Below are 24,050 nucleotides of genomic sequence, written 5' to 3'. Positions count from 1 at the left end.
CGCACATACCTGTTAGCTCAGGTGAGTTTAAAAGGCTGCTGTTGATAACAAGGGCATTTGCTAAATAGATGGTGTGTGTGCAACAATATACTGAAAGGTCAATTATATTGTGCAGCTTATCTCACCACCTGTAGTTATTTAGGTGAAAGCTCCAAAATGCTTGCCTAATATGTCTGTTTATCCAAAAGGAAGTAAAAAGGGAGAGCTAGAAAGATAGCATTGCATCACATTACATGGCAATGCAATGCACAGTTGCTGAAGTTGAACCAAAATGAGCTTGTAATCTGGCTTCTGCAACTTTGAACATGAAAAATCCAATGAGGAGAAGAAAAGCAAAGCCAAAGAGTCCATCCCAAAATCCGACAAACAAGCAAAATGAACAAAAAACATTGAATTCAATTCTTTCTGATTTTAGAAACTGCATTAAAGAAGGGGTGCACCGGTCCTGGAGATACTGCAATACCAGGTCAATGCGTGGAGTGGACAGAGCAAGCTCTTTTTCCATCTCCCTGTTCTAAAAATCCATTTAATATATGGTCCCCAGATAGGGGACGTATCAGATATTAAACTGATAAGAACAGATACTACACTTGATCTTAGCCAAAAGGCCGAGAAGCGATAACCAGAATTGGTTTCAAACTACGGAGCCACCCAAGGATCCTGAAAAGTCCATTTGTGGAGATGAGCTCCTGGACTCCCGTTAAGAAGACATGTTGTCAACCTCTAGATCCCTTACATGCCTGCACTTTTCGGCTTGCTGCTGCTGCAATCCACGCGTTTTAGATCTGCATAACTCCACCTCTTTAAACACAGCACCTTCACCCCCTGCTGTTCCCACCCGCCTCAACACCGTTGGAAGGGAGGAGAACCAATTAAGGCGGGGGGTGGGGTGGAACGAGCAGCTGTCTACCCTTAGCAGGAGGGCTCCTGATTACATACCTCTCCTGCTGCTGCTGCTGCTGGCTGTCCAGCAGCAGACTGAAGGTGGCTGCTGCTGTGCACAGGTATATAAAGGCTCAGAGCCTATTATGACACGCGCAGCCAGCGTTCCATTGCCACATTCCATCTACTGCAGGCAGGATACCTGGCTGGCTGAATGTCGCTGAGAAGCTCACAGAGACCGCCATAAGCAACAGTTTAACAGAATGCCACAGACTAATCAACCAAACTTTTTGGGTTGGGTTCTCTTTTATAGTCTGCAGGCATTAAATGAAAGAAGTCAGTGTTCCAGCAGAAGGAGACAACGTTTCAGAAAAGGCATTGTAGCAAACCAAAAAAGAAATTTTAAGCGCAGCAGAGTAACCAGCGCACATACCTGTTAGCTCAGGTGAGTTTAAAAGGCTGCTGTTGATAACAAGGGCATTTGCTAAATAGATGGTGTGTGTGCAACAATATACTGAAAGGTCAATTATATTGTGCAGCTTATCTCACCACCTGTAGTTATTTAGGTGAAAGCTCCAAAATGCTTGCCTAATATGTCTGTTTATCCAAAAGGAAGTAAAAAGGGAGAGCTAGAAAGATAGCATTGCATCACATTACATGGCAATGCAATGCACAGTTGCTGAAGTTGAACCAAAATGAGCTTGTAATCTGGCTTCTGCAACTTTGAACATGAAAAATCCAATGAGGAGAAGAAAAGCAAAGCCAAAGAGTCCATCCCAAAATCCGACAAACAAGCAAAATGAACAAAAAACATTGAATTCAATTCTTTCTGATTTTAGAAACTGCATTAAAGAAGGGGTGCACCGGTCCTGGAGATACTGCAATACCAGGTCAATGCGTGGAGTGGACAGAGCAAGCTCTTTTTCCATCTCCCTGTTCTAAAAATCCATTTAATATATGGTCCCCAGATAGGGGACGTATCAGATATTAAACTGATAAGAACAGATACTACACTTGATCTTAGCCAAAAGGCCGAGAAGCGATAACCAGAATTGGTTTCAAACTACGGAGCCACCCAAGGATCCTGAAAAGTCCATTTGTGGAGATGAGCTCCTGGACTCCCGTTAAGAAGACATGTTGTCAACCTCTAGATCCCTTACATGCCTGCACTTTTCGGCTTGCTGCTGCTGCAATCCACGCGTTTTAGATCTGCATAACTCCACCTCTTTAAACACAGCACCTTCACCCCCTGCTGTTCCCACCCGCCTCAACACCGTTGGAAGGGAGGAGAACCAATTAAGACGGGGGGTGGGGTGGAACGAGCAGCTGTCTACCCTTAGCAGGAGGGCTCCTGATTACATACCTCTCCTGCTGCTGCTGCTGCTGGCTGTCCAGCAGCAGACTGAAGGTGGCTGCTGCTGTGCACAGGTATATAAAGGCTCAGAGCCTATTATGACACGCGCAGCCAGCGTTCCATTGCCACATTCCATCTACTGCAGGCAGGATACCTGGCTGGCTGAATGTCGCTGAGAAGCTCACAGAGACCGCCATAAGCAACAGTTTAACAGAATGCCACAGACTAATCAACCAAACTTTTTGGGTTGGGTTCTCTTTTATAGTCTGCAGGCATTAAATGAAAGAAGTCAGTGTTCCAGCAGAAGGAGACAACGTTTCAGAAAAGGCATTGTAGCAAACCAAAAAAGAAATTTTAAGCGCAGCAGAGTAACCAGCGCACATACCTGTTAGCTCAGGTGAGTTTAAAAGGCTGCTGTTGATAACAAGGGCATTTGCTAAATAGATGGTGTGTGTGCAACAATACAGTTATATGAAAAAGTTTGAGCACCCCTATTAATCTTAAGCTTAATGTTTTATAAAAATTGGTGTTTTTGCAACAGCTATTTCAGTTTGATATATGTAATAACTGTTGGACACAGTAATGTTTCTGCCTTGAAATGAGGTTTATTGTACTAACAGAAAATGTGCACTCTGCATTCAAACAAAATTTGACAGGTGCATAAGTATGGGCACCTCACCAGAAAAGTGACATTAATATTTAGTAGATCCTCCTTTTGCAAAAATAACAGCCTCTCGTCGCTTCCTGTAGCTTTTAATGAGTTCCTGGATCCTGGATGAAGGTATTTTTGACCATTCCTCTTTACAAAACAATTCCAGTTCAGTTAAGTTTGATGGTCGCCGAGCATGGACAGCCCTCTTCAAATGATCCCCCAGATGTTCAATGATATTCATGTCTGGGGACTGGGATGGCGATTCCAGAACATTGTAATTGCTCCTCTACATGAATGCCTGAGTAGATTTGGAGCGGTGTTTTGGATCATTGTCTCGCTGAAAGATCCATCCCCTGCGTAACTTCAACTTTATCACTGATTCTTGAACATTATTGTCAAGAATCTGCTGATACTGAGTGGAATCCATGCGTCCCTCAACTTTAACAAGATTCCCGGTGCCGGCATTGGCCACACAGCCCCAAAGCATGATGGAACCTCCACAAAATTTTACTGTGGGTAGCAAGTGTTTTTCTTGGAATGCTGTGTTTTTTTGCCGCCATGCATAACGCCTTTTTGTATGACCAAACAACTCAATCTTGGTTTCATCAGTCCACAGGACCTTCTTCCAAAAAGAAATTGGCTTCTCCAAATGTGCTTTTGCATACCTCAGCCGACTCTGTTTGTGGCATGCTTGCAGAAACGGCTTCTTTCGCATCACTCTCCCATACAGCTTCTCCTTGTGCAAAGTGCGTTGTATAGTTGACCGATGCACAGTGACACCATCTGCAGCAAGTTGATGCTGCAGCTCTCTGGAGGTGGTCTGAGGATTGTCCTTGACTGATCTCACCATTCTTCTTCTCTGCCTTTCTGATGTTTTTCTTGGCCTGCCACTTCTGGCCTTAACAAGAACTTTCCCTGTGTTCTTCCATTTCCTTACTATGTTCCTCACAGTGGAAACTGACAGGTTAAATCTCTGAGACAGCTTTTTGTATCCTTCCCCTGAACAACTATGTTGAATAATCTTTGTTTTCAGATCATTTGACAGTCGTTTTGAGGAGCCCATGATGCCACTCTTCAGAGGAGATTCAAACAGGAGAAAAACTTGCAAGTGGCCACTTTAAGTAGCTTTTCTCATGATTGCATACACCTGGCTATGAAGTTCAAAGCTCAATGAGGTTACAAAACCCAAAAAAGTGCTTTAGTAAGTCAGTAAAAAGTAGGTAGGAGTACTTAAAACAAGAAAATGATAAGGGTGCCCATACTTATGCACCTGTCAAATTTTGTTTGAATGCAGATTGCACATTTTCTGTTAGTACAATAAACCTCATTTCAAGGCAGAAACATTACTGTTTCCAACAGTTATTACATATATCAAACTGAAATAGCTGTTGCAAAAACACCAATTTTTATAAAACATTAAGCTTAAGGTTAATAGGGGTGCCCAAACTTTTTCATATAACTGTATACTGAAAGGTCAATTATATTGTGCAGCTTATCTCACCACCTATAGTTATTTAGGTGAAAGCTCCAAAATGCTTGCCTAATATGTCTGTTTATCCAAAAGGAAGTAAAAAGGGAGAGCTAGAAAGATAGCATTGCATCACATTACATGGCAATGCAATGCACAGTTGCTGAAGTTGAACCAAAATGAGCTTGTAATCTGGCTTCTGCAACTTTGAACATGAAAAATCCAATGAGGAGAAGAAAAGCAAAGCCAAAGAGTCCATCCCAAAATCCGACAAACAAGCAAAATGAACAAAAAACATTGAATTCAATTCTTTCTGATTTTAGAAACTGCATTAAAGAAGGGGTGCACCGGTCCTGGAGATACTGCAATACCAGGTCAATGCATGGAGTGGACAGAGCAAGCTCTTTTTCCATCTCCCTGTTCTAAAAATCCATTTAATATATGGTCCCCAGATAGGGGACGTATCAGATATTAAACTGATAAGAACAGATACTACACTTGATCTTAGCCAAAAGGCCGAGAAGCGATAACCAGAATTGGTTTCAAACTACGGAGCCACCCAAGGATCCTGAAAAGTCCATTTGTGGAGATGAGCTCCTGGACTCCCGTTAAGAAGACATGTTGTCAACCTCTAGATCCCTTACATGCCTGCACTTTTCGGCTTGCTGCTGCTGCAATCCACGCGTTTTAGATCTGCATAACTCCACCTCTTTAAACACAGCACCTTCACCCCCTGCTGTTCCCACCCGCCTCAACACCGTTGGAAGGGAGGAGAACCAATTAAGGCGGGGGGTGGGGTGGAACGAGCAGCTGTCTACCCTTAGCAGGAGGGCTCCTGATTACATACCTCTCCTGCTGCTGCTGCTGCTGGCTGTCCAGCAGCAGACTGAAGGTGGCTGCTGCTGTGCACAGGTATATAAAGGCTCAGAGCCTATTATGACACGCGCAGCCAGCGTTCCATTGCCACATTCCATCTACTGCAGGCAGGATACCTGGCTGGCTGAATGTCGCTGAGAAGCTCACAGAGACCGCCATAAGCAACAGTTTAACAGAATGCCACAGACTAATCAACCAAACTTTTTGGGTTGGGTTCTCTTTTATAGTCTGCAGGCATTAAATGAAAGAAGTCAGTGTTCCAGCAGAAGGAGACAACGTTTCAGAAAAGGCATTGTAGCAAACCAAAAAAGAAATTTTAAGCGCAGCAGAGTAACCAGCGCACATACCTGTTAGCTCAGGTGAGTTTAAAAGGCTGCTGTTGATAACAAGGGCATTTGCTAAATAGATGGTGTGTGTGCAACAATATACTGAAAGGTCAATTATATTGTGCAGCTTATCTCACCACCTGTAGTTATTTAGGTGAAAGCTCCAAAATGCTTGCCTAATATGTCTGTTTATCCAAAAGGAAGTAAAAAGGGAGAGCTAGAAAGATAGCATTGCATCACATTACATGGCAATGCAATGCACAGTTGCTGAAGTTGAACCAAAATGAGCTTGTAATCTGGCTTCTGCAACTTTGAACATGAAAAATCCAATGAGGAGAAGAAAAGCAAAGCCAAAGAGTCCATCCCAAAATCCGACAAACAAGCAAAATGAACAAAAAACATTGAATTCAATTCTTTCTGATTTTAGAAACTGCATTAAAGAAGGGGTGCACCGGTCCTGGAGATACTGCAATACCAGGTCAATGCGTGGAGTGGACAGAGCAAGCTCTTTTTCCATCTCCCTGTTCTAAAAATCCATTTAATATATGGTCCCCAGATAGGGGACGTATCAGATATTAAACTGATAAGAACAGATACTACACTTGATCTTAGCCAAAAGGCCGAGAAGCGATAACCAGAATTGGTTTCAAACTACGGAGCCACCCAAGGATCCTGAAAAGTCCATTTGTGGAGATGAGCTCCTGGACTCCCGTTAAGAAGACATGTTGTCAACCTCTAGATCCCTTACATGCCTGCACTTTTCGGCTTGCTGCTGCTGCAATCCACGCGTTTTAGATCTGCATAACTCCACCTCTTTAAACACAGCACCTTCACCCCCTGCTGTTCCCACCCGCCTCAACACCGTTGGAAGGGAGGAGAACCAATTAAGGCGGGGGGTGGGGTGGAACGAGCAGCTGTCTACCCTTAGCAGGAGGGCTCCTGATTACATACCTCTCCTGCTGCTGCTGCTGCTGGCTGTCCAGCAGCAGACTGAAGGTGGCTGCTGCTGTGCACAGGTATATAAAGGCTCAGAGCCTATTATGACACGCGCAGCCAGCGTTCCATTGCCACATTCCATCTACTGCAGGCAGGATACCTGGCTGGCTGAATGTCGCTGAGAAGCTCACAGAGACCGCCATAAGCAACAGTTTAACAGAATGCCACAGACTAATCAACCAAACTTTTTGGGTTGGGTTCTCTTTTATAGTCTGCAGGCATTAAATGAAAGAAGTCAGTGTTCCAGCAGAAGGAGACAACGTTTCAGAAAAGGCATTGTAGCAAACCAAAAAAGAAATTTTAAGCGCAGCAGAGTAACCAGCGCACATACCTGTTAGCTCAGGTGAGTTTAAAAGGCTGCTGTTGATAACAAGGGCATTTGCTAAATAGATGGTGTGTGTGCAACAATATACTGAAAGGTCAATTATATTGTGCAGCTTATCTCACCACCTGTAGTTATTTAGGTGAAAGCTCCAAAATGCTTGCCTAATATGTCTGTTTATCCAAAAGGAAGTAAAAAGGGAGAGCTAGAAAGATAGCATTGCATCACATTACATGGCAATGCAATGCACAGTTGCTGAAGTTGAACCAAAATGAGCTTGTAATCTGGCTTCTGCAACTTTGAACATGAAAAATCCAATGAGGAGAAGAAAAGCAAAGCCAAAGAGTCCATCCCAAAATCCGACAAACAAGCAAAATGAACAAAAAACATTGAATTCAATTCTTTCTGATTTTAGAAACTGCATTAAAGAAGGGGTGCACCGGTCCTGGAGATACTGCAATACCAGGTCAATGCGTGGAGTGGACAGAGCAAGCTCTTTTTCCATCTCCCTGTTCTAAAAATCCATTTAATATATGGTCCCCAGATAGGGGACGTATCAGATATTAAACTGATAAGAACAGATACTACACTTGATCTTAGCCAAAAGGCCGAGAAGCGATAACCAGAATTGGTTTCAAACTACGGAGCCACCCAAGGATCCTGAAAAGTCCATTTGTGGAGATGAGCTCCTGGACTCCCGTTAAGAAGACATGTTGTCAACCTCTAGATCCCTTACATGCCTGCACTTTTCGGCTTGCTGCTGCTGCAATCCACGCGTTTTAGATCTGCATAACTCCACCTCTTTAAACACAGCACCTTCACCCCCTGCTGTTCCCACCCGCCTCAACACCGTTGGAAGGGAGGAGAACCAATTAAGGCGGGGGGTGGGGTGGAACGAGCAGCTGTCTACCCTTAGCAGGAGGGCTCCTGATTACATACCTCTCCTGCTGCTGCTGCTGCTGGCTGTCCAGCAGCAGACTGAAGGTGGCTGCTGCTGTGCACAGGTATATAAAGGCTCAGAGCCTATTATGACACGCGCAGCCAGCGTTCCATTGCCACATTCCATCTACTGCAGGCAGGATACCTGGCTGGCTGAATGTCGCTGAGAAGCTCACAGAGACCGCCATAAGCAACAGTTTAACAGAATGCCACAGACTAATCAACCAAACTTTTTGGGTTGGGTTCTCTTTTATAGTCTGCAGGCATTAAATGAAAGAAGTCAGTGTTCCAGCAGAAGGAGACAACGTTTCAGAAAAGGCATTGTAGTAAACCAAAAAAGAAATTTTAAGCGCAGCAGAGTAACCAGCGCACATACCTGTTAGCTCAGGTGAGTTTAAAAGGCTGCTGTTGATAACAAGGGCATTTGCTAAATAGATGGTGTGTGTGCAACAATATACTGAAAGGTCAATTATATTGTGCAGCTTATCTCACCACCTGTAGTTATTTAGGTGAAAGCTCCAAAATGCTTGCCTAATATGTCTGTTTATCCAAAAGGAAGTAAAAAGGGAGAGCTAGAAAGATAGCATTGCATCACATTACATGGCAATGCAATGCACAGTTGCTGAAGTTGAACCAAAATGAGCTTGTAATCTGGCTTCTGCAACTTTGAACATGAAAAATCCAATGAGGAGAAGAAAAGCAAAGCCAAAGAGTCCATCCCAAAATCCGACAAACAAGCAAAATGAACAAAAAACATTGAATTCAATTCTTTCTGATTTTAGAAACTGCATTAAAGAAGGGGTGCACCGGTCCTGGAGATACTGCAATACCAGGTCAATGCGTGGAGTGGACAGAGCAAGCTCTTTTTCCATCTCCCTGTTCTAAAAATCCATTTAATATATGGTCCCCAGATAGGGGACGTATCAGATATTAAACTGATAAGAACAGATACTACACTTGATCTTAGCCAAAAGGCCGAGAAGCGATAACCAGAATTGGTTTCAAACTACGGAGCCACCCAAGGATCCTGAAAAGTCCATTTGTGGAGATGAGCTCCTGGACTCCCGTTAAGAAGACATGTTGTCAACCTCTAGATCCCTTACATGCCTGCACTTTTCGGCTTGCTGCTGCTGCAATCCACGCGTTTTAGATCTGCATAACTCCACCTCTTTAAACACAGCACCTTCACCCCCTGCTGTTCCCACCCGCCTCAACACCGTTGGAAGGGAGGAGAACCAATTAAGGCGGGGGGTGGGGTGGAACGAGCAGCTGTCTACCCTTAGCAGGAGGGCTCCTGATTACATACCTCTCCTGCTGCTGCTGCTGCTGGCTGTCCAGCAGCAGACTGAAGGTGGCTGCTGCTGTGCACAGGTATATAAAGGCTCAGAGCCTATTATGACACGCGCAGCCAGCGTTCCATTGCCACATTCCATCTACTGCAGGCAGGATACCTGGCTGGCTGAATGTCGCTGAGAAGCTCACAGAGACCGCCATAAGCAACAGTTTAACAGAATGCCACAGACTAATCAACCAAACTTTTTGGGTTGGGTTCTCTTTTATAGTCTGCAGGCATTAAATGAAAGAAGTCAGTGTTCCAGCAGAAGGAGACAACGTTTCAGAAAAGGCATTGTAGCAAACCAAAAAAGAAATTTTAAGCGCAGCAGAGTAACCAGCGCACATACCTGTTAGCTCAGGTGAGTTTAAAAGGCTGCTGTTGATAACAAGGGCATTTGCTAAATAGATGGTGTGTGTGCAACAATATACTGAAAGGTCAATTATATTGTGCAGCTTATCTCACCACCTGTAGTTATTTAGGTGAAAGCTCCAAAATGCTTGCCTAATATGTCTGTTTATCCAAAAGGAAGTAAAAAGGGAGAGCTAGAAAGATAGCATTGCATCACATTACATGGCAATGCAATGCACAGTTGCTGAAGTTGAACCAAAATGAGCTTGTAATCTGGCTTCTGCAACTTTGAACATGAAAAATCCAATGAGGAGAAGAAAAGCAAAGCCAAAGAGTCCATCCCAAAATCCGACAAACAAGCAAAATGAACAAAAAACATTGAATTCAATTCTTTCTGATTTTAGAAACTGCATTAAAGAAGGGGTGCACCGGTCCTGGAGATACTGCAATACCAGGTCAATGCGTGGAGTGGACAGAGCAAGCTCTTTTTCCATCTCCCTGTTCTAAAAATCCATTTAATATATGGTCCCCAGATAGGGGACGTATCAGATATTAAACTGATAAGAACAGATACTACACTTGATCTTAGCCAAAAGGCCGAGAAGCGATAACCAGAATTGGTTTCAAACTACGGAGCCACCCAAGGATCCTGAAAAGTCCATTTGTGGAGATGAGCTCCTGGACTCCCGTTAAGAAGACATGTTGTCAACCTCTAGATCCCTTACATGCCTGCACTTTTCGGCTTGCTGCTGCTGCAATCCACGCGTTTTAGATCTGCATAACTCCACCTCTTTAAACACAGCACCTTCACCCCCTGCTGTTCCCACCCGCCTCAACACCGTTGGAAGGGAGGAGAACCAATTAAGGCGGGGGGTGGGGTGGAACGAGCAGCTGTCTACCCTTAGCAGGAGGGCTCCTGATTACATACCTCTCCTGCTGCTGCTGCTGGCTGTCCAGCAGCAGACTGAAGGTGGCTGCTGCTGTGCACAGGTATATAAAGGCTCAGAGCCTATTATGACACGCGCAGCCAGCGTTCCATTGCCACATTCCATCTACTGCAGGCAGGATACCTGGCTGGCTGAATGTCGCTGAGAAGCTCACAGAGACCGCCATAAGCAACAGTTTAACAGAATGCCACAGACTAATCAACCAAACTTTTTGGGTTGGGTTCTCTTTTATAGTCTGCAGGCATTAAATGAAAGAAGTCAGTGTTCCAGCAGAAGGAGACAACGTTTCAGAAAAGGCATTGTAGCAAACCAAAAAAGAAATTTTAAGCGCAGCAGAGTAACCAGCGCACATACCTGTTAGCTCAGGTGAGTTTAAAAGGCTGCTGTTGATAACAAGGGCATTTGCTAAATAGATGGTGTGTGTGCAACAATATACTGAAAGGTCAATTATATTGTGCAGCTTATCTCACCACCTGTAGTTATTTAGGTGAAAGCTCCAAAATGCTTGCCTAATATGTCTGTTTATCCAAAAGGAAGTAAAAAGGGAGAGCTAGAAAGATAGCATTGCATCACATTACATGGCAATGCAATGCACAGTTGCTGAAGTTGAACCAAAATGAGCTTGTAATCTGGCTTCTGCAACTTTGAACATGAAAAATCCAATGAGGAGAAGAAAAGCAAAGCCAAAGAGTCCATCCCAAAATCCGACAAACAAGCAAAATGAACAAAAAACATTGAATTCAATTCTTTCTGATTTTAGAAACTGCATTAAAGAAGGGGTGCACCGGTCCTGGAGATACTGCAATACCAGGTCAATGCGTGGAGTGGACAGAGCAAGCTCTTTTTCCATCTCCCTGTTCTAAAAATCCATTTAATATATGGTCCCCAGATAGGGGACGTATCAGATATTAAACTGATAAGAACAGATACTACACTTGATCTTAGCCAAAAGGCCGAGAAGCGATAACCAGAATTGGTTTCAAACTACGGAGCCACCCAAGGATCCTGAAAAGTCCATTTGTGGAGATGAGCTCCTGGACTCCCGTTAAGAAGACATGTTGTCAACCTCTAGATCCCTTACATGCCTGCACTTTTCGGCTTGCTGCTGCTGCAATCCACGCGTTTTAGATCTGCATAACTCCACCTCTTTAAAAACAGCACCTTCACCCCCTGCTGTTCCCACCCGCCTCAACACTCTTGGAAGGGAGGAGAACCAATTAAGGCGGGGGGTGGGGTGGAACGAGCAGCTGTCTACCCTTAGCAGGAGGGCTCCTGATTACATACCTCTCCTGCTGCTGCTGCTGCTGGCTGTCCAGCAGCAGACTGAAGGTGGCTGCTGCTGTGCACAGGTATATAAAGGCTCAGAGCCTATTATGACACGCGCAGCCAGCGTTCCATTGCCACATTCCATCTACTGCAGGCAGGATACCTGGCTGGCTGAATGTCGCTGAGAAGCTCACAGAGACCGCCATAAGCAACAGTTTAACAGAATGCCACAGACTAATCAACCAAACTTTTTGGGTTGGGTTCTCTTTTATAGTCTGCAGGCATTAAATGAAAGAAGTCAGTGTTCCAGCAGAAGGAGACAACGTTTCAGAAAAGGCATTGTAGCAAACCAAAAAAGAAATTTTAAGCGCAGCAGAGTAACCAGCGCACATACCTGTTAGCTCAGGTGAGTTTAAAAGGCTGCTGTTGATAACAAGGGCATTTGCTAAATAGATGGTGTGTGTGCAACAATATACTGAAAGGTCAATTATATTGTGCAGCTTATCTCACCACCTGTAGTTATTTAGGTGAAAGCTCCAAAATGCTTGCCTAATATGTCTGTTTATCCAAAAGGAAGTAAAAAGGGAGAGCTAGAAAGATAGCATTGCATCACATTACATGGCAATGCAATGCACAGTTGCTGAAGTTGAACCAAAATGAGCTTGTAATCTGGCTTCTGCAACTTTGAACATGAAAAATCCAATGAGGAGAAGAAAAGCAAAGCCAAAGAGTCCATCCCAAAATCCGAGAAACAAGCAAAATGAACAAAAAACATTGAATTCAATTCTTTCTGATTTTAGAAACTGCATTAAAGAAGGGGTGCACCGGTCCTGGAGATACTGCAATACCAGGTCAATGCGTGGAGTGGACAGAGCAAGCTCTTTTTCCATCTCCCTGTTCTAAAAATCCATTTAATATATGGTCCCCAGATAGGGGACGTATCAGATATTAAACTGATAAGAACAGATACTACACTTGATCTTAGCCAAAAGGCCGAGAAGCGATAACCAGAATTGGTTTCAAACTACGGAGCCACCCAAGGATCCTGAAAAGTCCATTTGTGGAGATGAGCTCCTGGACTCCCGTTAAGAAGACATGTTGTCAACCTCTAGATCCCTTACATGCCTGCACTTTTCGGCTTGCTGCTGCTGCAATCCACGCGTTTTAGATCTGCATAACTCCACCTCTTTAAACACAGCACCTTCACCCCCTGCTGTTCCCACCCGCCTCAACACCGTTGGAAGGGAGGAGAACCAATTAAGGCGGGGGGTGGGGTGGAACGAGCAGCTGTCTACCCTTAGCAGGAGGGCTCCTGATTACATACCTCTCCTGCTGCTGCTGCTGCTGGCTGTCCAGCAGCAGACTGAAGGTGGCTGCTGCTGTGCACAGGTATATAAAGGCTCAGAGCCTATTATGACACGCGCAGCCAGCGTTCCATTGCCACATTCCATCTACTGCAGGCAGGATACCTGGCTGGCTGAATGTCGCTGAGAAGCTCACAGAGACCGCCATAAGCAACAGTTTAACAGAATGCCACAGACTAATCAACCAAACTTTTTGGGTTGGGTTCTCTTTTATAGTCTGCAGGCATTAAATGAAAGAAGTCAGTGTTCCAGCAGAAGGAGACAACGTTTCAGAAAAGGCATTGTAGCAAACCAAAAAAGAAATTTTAAGCGCAGCAGAGTAACCAGCGCACATACCTGTTAGCTCAGGTGAGTTTAAAAGGCTGCTGTTGATAACAAGGGCATTTGCTAAATAGATGGTGTGTGTGCAACAATATACTGAAAGGTCAATTATATTGTGCAGCTTATCTCACCACCTGTAGTTATTTAGGTGAAAGCTCCAAAATGCTTGCCTAATATGTCTGTTTATCCAAAAGGAAGTAAAAAGGGAGAGCTAGAAAGATAGCATTGCATCACATTACATGGCAATGCAATGCACAGTTGCTGAAGTTGAACCAAAATGAGCTTGTAATCTGGCTTCTGCAACTTTGAACATGAAAAATCCAATGAGGAGAAGAAAAGCAAAGCCAAAGAGTCCATCCCAAAATCCGACAAACAAGCAAAATGAACAAAAAACATTGAATTCAATTCTTTCTGATTTTAGAAACTGCATTAAAGAAGGGGTGCACCGGTCCTGGAGATACTGCAATACCAGGTCAATGCGTGGAGTGGACAGAGCAAGCTCTTTTTCCATCTCCCTGTTCTAAAAATCCATTTAATATATGGTCCCCAGATAGGGGACGTATCAGATATTAAACTGATAAGAACAGATACTACACTTGATCTTAGCCAAAAGGCCGAGAAGCGATAACCAGAATTGGTTTCAAACTACGGAGCCACCCAAGGATCCTGAAAAGTCCATTTGTGGAGATGAGCTCCTGGACTCCCGTTAAGAAGACATGTTGTCAACCTCTAGATCCCTTACATGCCTGCACTTTTCGGCTTGCTGCTGCTGCAATCCACGCGTTTTAGATCTGCATAACTCCACCTCTTTAAACACAGCACCTTCACCCCCTGCTGTTCCCACCCGCCTCAACACCGTTGGAAGGGAGGAGAACCAATTAAGGCGGGGGGTGGGGTGGAACGAGCAGCTGTCTACCCTTAGCAGGAGGGCTCCTGATTACATACCTCTCCTGCTGCTGCTGCTGCTGGCTGTCCAGCAGCAGACTGAAGGTGGCTGCTGCTGTGCACAGGTATATAAAGGCTCAGAGCCTATTATGACACGCGCAGCCAGCGTTCCATTGCCACATTCCATCTACTGCAGGCAGGATACCTGGCTGGCTGAATGTCGCTGAGAAGCTCACAGAGACCGCCATAAGCAACAGTTTAACAGAATGCCACAGACTAATCAACCAAACTTTTTGGGTTGGGTTCTCTTTTATAGTCTGCAGGCATTAAATGAAAGAAGTCAGTGTTCCAGCAGAAGGAGACAACGTTTCAGAAAAGGCATTGTAGCAAACCAAAAAAGAAATTTTAAGCGCAGCAGAGTAACCAGCGCACATACCTGTTAGCTCAGGTGAGTTTAAAAGGCTGCTGTTGATAACAAGGGCATTTGCTAAATAGATGGTGTGTGTGCAACAATATACTGAAAGGTCAATTATATTGTGCAGCTTATCTCACCACCTGTAGTTATTTAGGTGAAAGCTCCAAAATGCTTGCCTAATATGTCTGTTTATCCAAAAGGAAGTAAAAAGGGAGAGCTAGAAAGATAGCATTGCATCACATTACATGGCAATGCAATGCACAGTTGCTGAAGTTGAACCAAAATGAGCTTGTAATCTGGCTTCTGCAACTTTGAACATGAAAAATCCAATGAGGAGAAGAAAAGCAAAGCCAAAGAGTCCATCCCAAAATCCGACAAACAAGCAAAATGAACAAAAAACATTGAATTCAATTCTTTCTGATTTTAGAAACTGCATTAAAGAAGGGGTGCACCGGTCCTGGAGATACTGCAATACCAGATCAATGCGTGGAGTGGACAGAGCAAGCTCTTTTTCCATTTCCCTGTTCTAAAAATCCATTTAATATATGGTCCCCAGATAGGGGACGTATCAGATATTAAACTGATAAGAACAGATACTACACTTGATCTTAGCCAAAAGGCCGAGAAGCGATAACCAGAATTGGTTTCAAACTACGGAGCCACCCAAGGATCCTGAAAAGTCCATTTGTGGAGATGAGCTCCTGGACTCCCGTTAAGAAGACATGTTGTCAACCTCTAGATCCCTTACATGCCTGCACTTTTCGGCTTGCTGCTGCTGCAATCCACGCGTTTTAGATCTGCATAACTCCACCTCTTTAAACACAGCACCTTCACCCCCTGCTGTTCCCACCCGCCTCAACACCGTTGGAAGGGAGGAGAACCAATTAAGGCGGGGGGTGGGGTGGAACGAGCAGCTGTCTACCCTTAGCAGGAGGGCTCCTGATTACATACCTCTCCTGCTGCTGCTGCTGCTGGCTGTCCAGCAGCAGACTGAAGGTGGCTGCTGCTGTGCACAGGTATATAAAGGCTCAGAGCCTATTATGACACGCGCAGCCAGCGTTCCATTGCCACATTCCATCTACTGCAGGCAGGATACCTGGCTGGCTGAATGTCGCTGAGAAGCTCACAGAGACCGCCATAAGCAACAGTTTAACAGAATGCCACAGACTAATCAACCAAACTTTTTGGGTTGGGTTCTCTTTTATAGTCTGCAGGCATTAAATGAAAGAAGTCAGTGTTCCAGCAGAAGGAGACAACGTTTCAGAAAAGGCATTGTAGCAAACCAAAAAAGAAATTTTAAGCGCAGCAGAGTAACCAGCGCACATACCTGTTAGCTCAGGTGAGTTTAAAAGGCTGCTGTTGATAACAAGGGCATTTGCTAAATAGATGGTGTGTGTGCAACAATATACTGAAAGGTCAATTATATTGTGCAGCTTATCTCACCACCTGTAGTTATTTAGGTGAAAGCTCCAAAATGCTTGCCTAATATGTCTGTTTATCCAAAAGGAAGTAAAAAGGGAGAGCTAGAAAGATAGCATTGCATCACATTACATGGCAATGCAATGCACAGTTGCTGAAGTTGAACCAAAATGAGCTTGTAATCTGGCTTCTGCAACTTTGAACATGAAAAATCCAATGAGGAGAAGAAAAGCAAAGCCAAAGAGTCCATCCCAAAATCCGACAAACAAGCAAAATGAACAAAAAACATTGAATTCAATTCTTTCTGATTTTAGAAACTGCATTAAAGAAGGGGTGCACCGGTCCTGGAGATACTGCAATACCAGGTCAATGCGTGGAGTGGACAGAGCAAGCTCTTTTTCCATCTCCCTGTTCTAAAAATCCATTTAATATATGGTCCCCAGATAGGGGACGTATCAGATATTAAACTGATAAGAACAGATACTACACTTGATCTTAGCCAAAAGGCCGAGAAGCGATAACCAGAATTGGTTTCAAACTACGGAGCCACCCAAGGATCCTGAAAAGTCCATTTGTGGAGATGAGCTCCTGGACTCCCGTTAAGAAGACATGTTGTCAACCTCTAGATCCCTTACATGCCTGCACTTTTCGGCTTGCTGCTGCTGCAATCCACGCGTTTTAGATCTGCATAACTCCACCTCTTTAAACACAGCACCTTCACCCCCTGCTGTTCCCACCCGCCTCAACACCGTTGGAAGGGAGGAGAACCAATTAAGGCGGGGGGTGGGGTGGAACGAGCAGCTGTCTACCCTTAGCAGGAGGGCTCCTGATTACATACCTCTCCTGCTGCTGCTGCTGCTGGCTGTCCAGCAGCAGACTGAAGGTGGCTGCTGCTGTGCACAGGTATATAAAGGCTCAGAGCCTATTATGACACGCGCAGCCAGCGTTCCATTGCCACATTCCATCTACTGCAGGCAGGATACCTGGCTGGCTGAATGTCGCTGAGAAGCTCACAGAGACCGCCATAAGCAACAGTTTAACAGAATGCCACAGACTAATCAACCAAACTTTTTGGGTTGGGTTCTCTTTTATAGTCTGCAGGCATTAAATGAAAGAAGTCAGTGTTCCAGCAGAAGGAGACAACGTTTCAGAAAAGGCATTGTAGCAAACCAAAAAAGAAATTTTAAGCGCAGCAGAGTAACCAGCGCACATACCTGTTAGCTCAGGTGAGTTTAAAAGGCTGCTGTTGATAACAAGGGCATTTGCTAAATAGATGGTGTGTGTGCAACAATATACTGAAAGGTCAATTATATTGTGCAGCTTATCTCACCACCTGTAGTTATTTAGGTGAAAGCTCCAAAATGCTTGCCTAATATGTCTGTTTATCCAAAAGGAAGTAAAAAGGGAGAGCTAGAAAGATAGCATTGCATCACATTACATGGCAATGCAATGCACAGTTGCTGAAGTTGAACCAAAATGAGCTTGTAATCTGGCTTCTGCAACTTTGAACATGAAAAATCCAATGAGGAGAAGAAAAGCAAAGCCAAAGAGTCCATCCCAAAATCCGACAAACAAGCAAAATGAACAAAAAACATTGAATTCAATTCTTTCTGATTTTAGAAACTGCATTAAAGAAGGGGTGCACCGGTCCTGGAGATACTGCAATACCAGGTCAATGCGTGGAGTGGACAGAGCAAGCTCTTTTTCCATCTCCCTGTTCTAAAAATCCATTTAATATATGGTCCCCAGATAGGGGACGTATCAGATATTAAACTGATAAGAACAGATACTACACTTGATCTTAGCCAAAAGGCCGAGAAGCGATAACCAGAATTGGTTTCAAACTACGGAGCCACCCAAGGATCCTGAAAAGTCCATTTGTGGAGATGAGCTCCTGGACTCCCGTTAAGAAGACATGTTGTCAACCTCTAGATCCCTTACATGCCTGCACTTTTCGGCTTGCTGCTGCTGCAATCCACGCGTTTTAGATCTGCATAACTCCACCTCTTTAAACACAGCACCTTCACCCCCTGCTGTTCCCACCCGCCTCAACACCGTTGGAAGGGAGGAGAACCAATTAAGGCGGGGGGTGGGGTGGAACGAGCAGCTGTCTACCCTTAGCAGGAGGGCTCCTGATTACATACCTCTCCTGCTGCTGCTGCTGCTGGCTGTCCAGCAGCAGACTGAAGGTGGCTGCTGCTGTGCACAGGTATATAAAGGCTCAGAGCCTATTATGACACGCGCAGCCAGCGTTACATTGCCACATTCCATCTACTGCAGGCAGGATACCTGGCTGGCTGAATGTCGCTGAGAAGCTCACAGAGACCGCCATAAGCAACAGTTTAACAGAATGCCACAGACTAATCAACCAAACTTTTTGGGTTGGGTTCTCTTTTATAGTCTGCAGGCATTAAATGAAAGAAGTCAGTGTTCCAGCAGAAGGAGACAACGTTTCAGAAAAGGCATTGTAGCAAACCAAAAAAGAAATTTTAAGCGCAGCAGAGTAACCAGCGCACATACCTGTTAGCTCAGGTGAGTTTAAAAGGCTGCTGTTGATAACAAGGGCATTTGCTAAATAGATGGTGTGTGTGCAACAATATACTGAAAGGTCAATTATATTGTGCAGCTTATCTCACCACCTGTAGTTATTTAGGTGAAAGCTCCAAAATGCTTGCCTAATATGTCTGTTTATCCAAAAGGAAGTAAAAAGGGAGAGCTAGAAAGATAGCATTGCATCACATTACATGGCAATGCAATGCACAGTTGCTGAAGTTGAACCAAAATGAGCTTGTAATCTGGCTTCTGCAACTTTGAACATGAAAAATCCAATGAGGAGAAGAAAAGCAAAGCCAAAGAGTCCATCCCAAAATCCGAGAAACAAGCAAAATGAACAAAAAACATTGAATTCAATTCTTTCTGATTTTAGAAACTGCATTAAAGAAGGGGTGCACCGGTCCTGGAGATACTGCAATACCAGGTCAATGCGTGGAGTGGACAGAGCAAGCTCTTTTTCCATCTCCCTGTTCTAAAAATCCATTTAATATATGGTCCCCAGATAGGGGACGTATCAGATATTAAACTGATAAGAACAGATACTACACTTGATCTTAGCCAAAAGGCCGAGAAGCGATAACCAGAATTGGTTTCAAACTACGGAGCCACCCAAGGATCCTGAAAAGTCCATTTGTGGAGATGAGCTCCTGGACTCCCGTTAAGAAGACATGTTGTCAACCTCTAGATCCCTTACATGCCTGCACTTTTCGGCTTGCTGCTGCTGCAATCCACGCGTTTTAGATCTGCATAACTCCACCTCTTTAAACACAGCACCTTCACCCCCTGCTGTTCCCACCCGCCTCAACACCGTTGGAAGGGAGGAGAACCAATTAAGGCGGGGGGTGGGGTGGAACGAGCAGCTGTCTACCCTTAGCAGGAGGGCTCCTGATTACATACCTCTCCTGCTGCTGCTGCTGCTGGCTGTCCAGCAGCAGACTGAAGGTGGCTGCTGCTGTGCACAGGTATATAAAGGCTCAGAGCCTATTATGACACGCGCAGCCAGCGTTCCATTGCCACATTCCATCTACTGCAGGCAGGATACCTGGCTGGCTGAATGTCGCTGAGAAGCTCACAGAGACCGCCATAAGCAACAGTTTAACAGAATGCCACAGACTAATCAACCAAACTTTTTGGGTTGGGTTCTCTTTTATAGTCTGCAGGCATTAAATGAAAGAAGTCAGTGTTCCAGCAGAAGGAGACAACGTTTCAGAAAAGGCATTGTAGCAAACCAAAAAAGAAATTTTAAGCGCAGCAGAGTAACCAGCGCACATACCTGTTAGCTCAGGTGAGTTTAAAAGGCTGCTGTTGATAACAAGGGCATTTGCTAAATAGATGGTGTGTGTGCAACAATATACTGAAAGGTCAATTATATTGTGCAGCTTATCTCACCACCTGTAGTTATTTAGGTGAAAGCTCCAAAATGCTTGCCTAATATGTCTGTTTATCCAAAAGGAAGTAAAAAGGGAGAGCTAGAAAGATAGCATTGCATCACATTACATGGCAATGCAATGCACAGTTGCTGAAGTTGAACCAAAATGAGCTTGTAATCTGGCTTCTGCAACTTTGAACATGAAAAATCCAATGAGGAGAAGAAAAGCAAAGCCAAAGAGTCCATCCCAAAATCCGAGAAACAAGCAAAATGAACAAAAAACATTGAATTCAATTCTTTCTGATTTTAGAAACTGCATTAAAGAAGGGGTGCACCGGTCCTGGAGATACTGCAATACCAGGTCAATGCGTGGAGTGGACAGAGCAAGCTCTTTTTCCATCTCCCTGTTCTAAAAATCCATTTAATATATGGTCCCCAGATAGGGGACGTATCAGATATTAAACTGATAAGAACAGATTTTTTTTTTTTTTTTTTTTGAAAGCCCGAATTCGTGTACAAAACCCGAGTGCGCTTAAAAAAGTGACAAGTGCCACAAAAAAAGTGCACTAGGATGCTGGTCTTCTTGAAACCCTCTCCAAAAGGAGAAGGGTCCCCCAAACCATTCCCCGTCCCTCCGAGCCAAAAGGCCACAGCGAGGAACAGGGACAAAAAGACACCTCCAGCCGAAGCCAGAGGCGACCCAATCTTACCCCCAGCACCTGCCCGAGTTCTCACCCGAGCAAGGCACTGGGAGCCAAAGACTGTGCTCCCCTCCCGGAAGAGGGGAGCCAACAACGCTCTCCTCCCGAAAGAGGAGAGCCAGGGGGGTTCAGGGGGGAGCGGAACCTGATGGCCACACACTCCCCCCCTAGACCTGCCAAGAGAGGAACCCGTAAGGGAACCGCATCCCGACAAAATCCTAGTAGGACGTGACACACGTGAATAAGTGGACACACAGTGACAAAGAAATTAAATAAATAGTGAAGGTTTCACAGTATAATACTGCCCGGACCTTCGACCGGGAATTGAAAAATTCCCCATCCTAAGGCCAGAAGGCCCGGAATAAGGGTGTGTGCGAAGAAAGAAAATTTGAAGTGCTTGTGCAAATGTGCCATAAACTCAAGTGGGGTTCCCAATCCCAGTGAGTTAAGGCACCCCAGGGTCACCACTCCTGGGGCACTTCACACTTCGGGCTTTCGATCTTCCCCGGCCCAATGGCGTCGATCCTGGGGGGCCATGCTTTCCACCAGATGACTATATTAGCCACCTGGCGTACTAACAAGCGCCTAAACCCCAGTGTGCATAATGTATCAATCTACTAGGGCGGCCAACATCCAAAACCGCCTTTTCGAAAGATACTACACTTGATCTTAGCCAAAAGGCCGAGAAGCGATAACCAGAATTGGTTTCAAACTACGGAGCCACCCAAGGATCCTGAAAAGTCCATTTGTGGAGATGAGCTCCTGGACTCCCGTTAAGAAGACATGTTGTCAACCTCTAGATCCCTTACATGCCTGCACTTTTCGGCTTGCTGCTGCTGCAATCCACGCGTTTTAGATCTGCATAACTCCACCTCTTTAAACACAGCACCTTCACCCCCTGCTGTTCCCACCCGCCTCAACACCGTTGGAAGGGAGGAGAACCAATTAAGGCGGGGGGTGGGGTGGAACGAGCAGCTGTCTACCCTTAGCAGGAGGGCTCCTGATTACATACCTCTCCTGCTGCTGCTGCTGCTGGCTGTCCAGCAGCAGACTGAAGGTGGCTGCTGCTGTGCACAGGTATATAAAGGCTCAGAGCCTATTATGACACGCGCAGCCAGCGTTCCATTGCCACATTCCATCTACTGCAGGCAGGATACCTGGCTGGCTGAATGTCGCTGAGAAGCTCACAGAGACCGCCATAAGCAACAGTTTAACAGAATGCCACAGACTAATCAACCAAACTTTTTGGGTTGGGTTCTCTTTTATAGTCTGCAGGCATTAAATGAAAGAAGTCAGTGTTCCAGCAGAAGGAGACAACGTTTCAGAAAAGGCATTGTAGCAAACCAAAAAAGAAATTTTAAGCGCAGCAGAGTAACCAGCGCACATACCTGTTAGCTCAGGTGAGTTTAAAAGGCTGCTGTTGATAACAAGGGCATTTGCTAAATAGATGGTGTGTGTGCAACAATATACTGAAAGGTCAATTATATTGTGCAGCTTATCTCACCACCTGTAGTTATTTAGGTGAAAGCTCCAAAATGCTTGCCTAATATGTCTGTTTATCCAAAAGGAAGTAAAAAGGGAGAGCTAGAAAGATAGCATTGCATCACATTACATGGCAATGCAATGCACAGTTGCTGAAGTTGAACCAAAATGAGCTTGTAATCTGGCTTCTGCAACTTTGAACATGAAAAATCCAATGAGGAGAAGAAAAGCAAAGCCAAAGAGTCCATCCCAAAATCCGACAAACAAGCAAAATGAACAAAAAACATTGAATTCAATTCTTTCTGATTTTAGAAACTGCATTAAAGAAGGGGTGCACCGGTCCTGGAGATACTGCAATACCAGGTCAATGCGTGGAGTGGACAGAGCAAGCTCTTTTTCCATCTCCCTGTTCTAAAAATCCATTTAATATATGGTCCCCAGATAGGGGACGTATCAGATATTAAACTGATAAGAACAGATACTACACTTGATCTTAGCCAAAAGGCCGAGAAGCGATAACCAGAATTGGTTTCAAACTACGGAGCCACCCAAGGATCCTGAAAAGTCCATTTGTGGAGATGAGCTCCTGGACTCCCGTTAAGAAGACATGTTGTCAACCTCTAGATCCCTTACATGCCTGCACTTTTCGGCTTGCTGCTGCTGCAATCCACGCGTTTTAGATCTGCATAACTCCACCTCTTTAAACACAGCACCTTCACCCCCTGCTGTTCCCACCCGCCTCAACACCGTTGGAAGGGAGGAGAACCAATTAAGGCGGGGGGTGGGGTGGAACGAGCAGCTGTCTACCCTTAGCAGGAGGGCTCCTGATTACATACCTCTCCTGCTGCTGCTGCTGCTGGCTGTCCAGCAGCAGACTGAAGGTGGCTGCTGCTGTGCACAGGTATATAAAGGCTCAGAGCCTATTATGACACGCGCAGCCAGCGTTCCATTGCCACATTCCATCTACTGCAGGCAGGATACCTGGCTGGCTGAATGTCGCTGAGAAGCTCACAGAGACCGCCATAAGCAACAGTTTAACAGAATGCCACAGACTAATCAACCAAACTTTTTGGGTTGGGTTCTCTTTTATAGTCTGCAGGCATTAAATGAAAGAAGTCAGTGTTCCAGCAGAAGGAGACGTTTCAGAAAAGGCATTGTAGCAAACCAAAAAAGAAATTTTAAGCGCAGCAGAGTAACCAGCGCACATACCTGTTAGCTCAGGTGTGTTTAAAAGGCTGCTGTTGATAACAAGGGCATTTGCTAAATAGATGGTGTGTGTGCAACAATATACTGAAAGGTCAATTATATTGTGCAGCTTATCTCACCACCTGTAGTTATTTAGGTGAAAGCTCCAAAATGCTTGCCTAATATGTCTGTTTATCCAAAAGGAAGTAAAAAGGGAGAGCTAGAAAGATAGCATTGCATCACATTACATGGCAATGCAATGCACAGTTGCTGAAGTTGAACCAAAATGAGCTTGTAATCTGGCTTCTGCAACTTTGAACATGAAAAATCCAATGAGGAGAAGAAAAGCAAAGCCAAAGAGACCATCCCAAAATCCGACAAACAAGCAAAATGAACAAAAATCATTGAATTCAATTCTTTCTGATTTTAGAAACTGCATTAAAGAAGGGGTGCACCGGTCCTGGAGATACTGCAATACCAGGTCAATGCGTGGAGTGGACAGAGCAAGCTCTTTTTCCATCTCCCTGTTCTAAAAATCCATTTAATATATGGTCCCCAGATAGGGGACGTATCAGATATTAAACTGATAAGAACAGATACTACACTTGATCTTAGCCAAAAGGCCGAGAAGCGATAACCAGAAT

General features: G+C 44.7%; 17 non-coding genes and 1 pseudogene across 17 annotated transcripts; all 18 read right to left on the bottom strand.

Annotated features, from left to right (window-relative positions):
• Positions 1-429: 429 nt before the first annotated feature.
• LOC141225009 (U2 spliceosomal RNA) lies at positions 430-620 on the bottom strand. Its single transcript, XR_012292338.1, has one exon. It is a non-coding gene; the product is annotated as a U2 spliceosomal RNA (small nuclear RNA).
• A 1,115-nt stretch (positions 621-1,735) lies between these two features.
• On the bottom strand, positions 1,736-1,926 carry LOC141225008 (U2 spliceosomal RNA). The gene has a single exon (XR_012292337.1). It is a non-coding gene; the product is annotated as a U2 spliceosomal RNA (small nuclear RNA).
• A 2,767-nt stretch (positions 1,927-4,693) lies between these two features.
• LOC141225026 (U2 spliceosomal RNA) lies at positions 4,694-4,884 on the bottom strand. The gene has a single exon (XR_012292353.1). It is a non-coding gene; the product is annotated as a U2 spliceosomal RNA (small nuclear RNA).
• A 1,115-nt stretch (positions 4,885-5,999) lies between these two features.
• LOC141225007 (U2 spliceosomal RNA) lies at positions 6,000-6,190 on the bottom strand. Its single transcript, XR_012292336.1, has one exon. It is a non-coding gene; the product is annotated as a U2 spliceosomal RNA (small nuclear RNA).
• A 1,115-nt stretch (positions 6,191-7,305) lies between these two features.
• LOC141225006 (U2 spliceosomal RNA) lies at positions 7,306-7,496 on the bottom strand. The gene has a single exon (XR_012292335.1). It is a non-coding gene; the product is annotated as a U2 spliceosomal RNA (small nuclear RNA).
• A 1,115-nt stretch (positions 7,497-8,611) lies between these two features.
• LOC141225005 (U2 spliceosomal RNA) lies at positions 8,612-8,802 on the bottom strand. The gene has a single exon (XR_012292334.1). It is a non-coding gene; the product is annotated as a U2 spliceosomal RNA (small nuclear RNA).
• A 1,115-nt stretch (positions 8,803-9,917) lies between these two features.
• Positions 9,918-10,108, bottom strand: LOC141225003 (U2 spliceosomal RNA). The gene has a single exon (XR_012292332.1). It is a non-coding gene; the product is annotated as a U2 spliceosomal RNA (small nuclear RNA).
• A 1,112-nt stretch (positions 10,109-11,220) lies between these two features.
• LOC141225002 (U2 spliceosomal RNA) lies at positions 11,221-11,411 on the bottom strand. The gene has a single exon (XR_012292331.1). It is a non-coding gene; the product is annotated as a U2 spliceosomal RNA (small nuclear RNA).
• Positions 11,412-12,526: 1,115 nt separating this feature from the next.
• Positions 12,527-12,717, bottom strand: LOC141225001 (U2 spliceosomal RNA). The gene has a single exon (XR_012292330.1). It is a non-coding gene; the product is annotated as a U2 spliceosomal RNA (small nuclear RNA).
• Positions 12,718-13,832: 1,115 nt separating this feature from the next.
• On the bottom strand, positions 13,833-14,023 carry LOC141225000 (U2 spliceosomal RNA). Its single transcript, XR_012292329.1, has one exon. It is a non-coding gene; the product is annotated as a U2 spliceosomal RNA (small nuclear RNA).
• A 1,115-nt stretch (positions 14,024-15,138) lies between these two features.
• Positions 15,139-15,329, bottom strand: LOC141224370 (U2 spliceosomal RNA). The gene has a single exon (XR_012291798.1). It is a non-coding gene; the product is annotated as a U2 spliceosomal RNA (small nuclear RNA).
• Positions 15,330-16,444: 1,115 nt separating this feature from the next.
• LOC141224999 (U2 spliceosomal RNA) lies at positions 16,445-16,635 on the bottom strand. The gene has a single exon (XR_012292328.1). It is a non-coding gene; the product is annotated as a U2 spliceosomal RNA (small nuclear RNA).
• Positions 16,636-17,750: 1,115 nt separating this feature from the next.
• Positions 17,751-17,941, bottom strand: LOC141224998 (U2 spliceosomal RNA). The gene has a single exon (XR_012292327.1). It is a non-coding gene; the product is annotated as a U2 spliceosomal RNA (small nuclear RNA).
• Positions 17,942-19,056: 1,115 nt separating this feature from the next.
• LOC141224997 (U2 spliceosomal RNA) lies at positions 19,057-19,247 on the bottom strand. Its single transcript, XR_012292326.1, has one exon. It is a non-coding gene; the product is annotated as a U2 spliceosomal RNA (small nuclear RNA).
• Positions 19,248-20,362: 1,115 nt separating this feature from the next.
• Positions 20,363-20,546, bottom strand: LOC141224486 (U2 spliceosomal RNA). Its single transcript, XR_012291894.1, has one exon. It is a non-coding gene; the product is annotated as a U2 spliceosomal RNA (small nuclear RNA).
• Positions 20,547-21,340: 794 nt separating this feature from the next.
• LOC141224586 (U2 spliceosomal RNA) lies at positions 21,341-21,432 on the bottom strand (annotated as a pseudogene).
• A 1,115-nt stretch (positions 21,433-22,547) lies between these two features.
• On the bottom strand, positions 22,548-22,738 carry LOC141224996 (U2 spliceosomal RNA). The gene has a single exon (XR_012292325.1). It is a non-coding gene; the product is annotated as a U2 spliceosomal RNA (small nuclear RNA).
• Positions 22,739-23,850: 1,112 nt separating this feature from the next.
• LOC141224995 (U2 spliceosomal RNA) lies at positions 23,851-24,041 on the bottom strand. The gene has a single exon (XR_012292324.1). It is a non-coding gene; the product is annotated as a U2 spliceosomal RNA (small nuclear RNA).
• Positions 24,042-24,050: the final 9 nt, after the last annotated feature.

Source organism: Phyllobates terribilis, unplaced genomic scaffold, assembly GCF_046119375.1.
Source record: "Phyllobates terribilis strain yellow unplaced genomic scaffold, ASM4611937v1 Scaffold_393__1_contigs__length_1774422, whole genome shotgun sequence".
Classification (NCBI taxonomy): domain Eukaryota; kingdom Metazoa; phylum Chordata; class Amphibia; order Anura; family Dendrobatidae; genus Phyllobates; species Phyllobates terribilis.
Note: the sequence above shows the minus strand (reverse complement) of the source record. Positions and strands in the feature narration are given on the sequence as shown.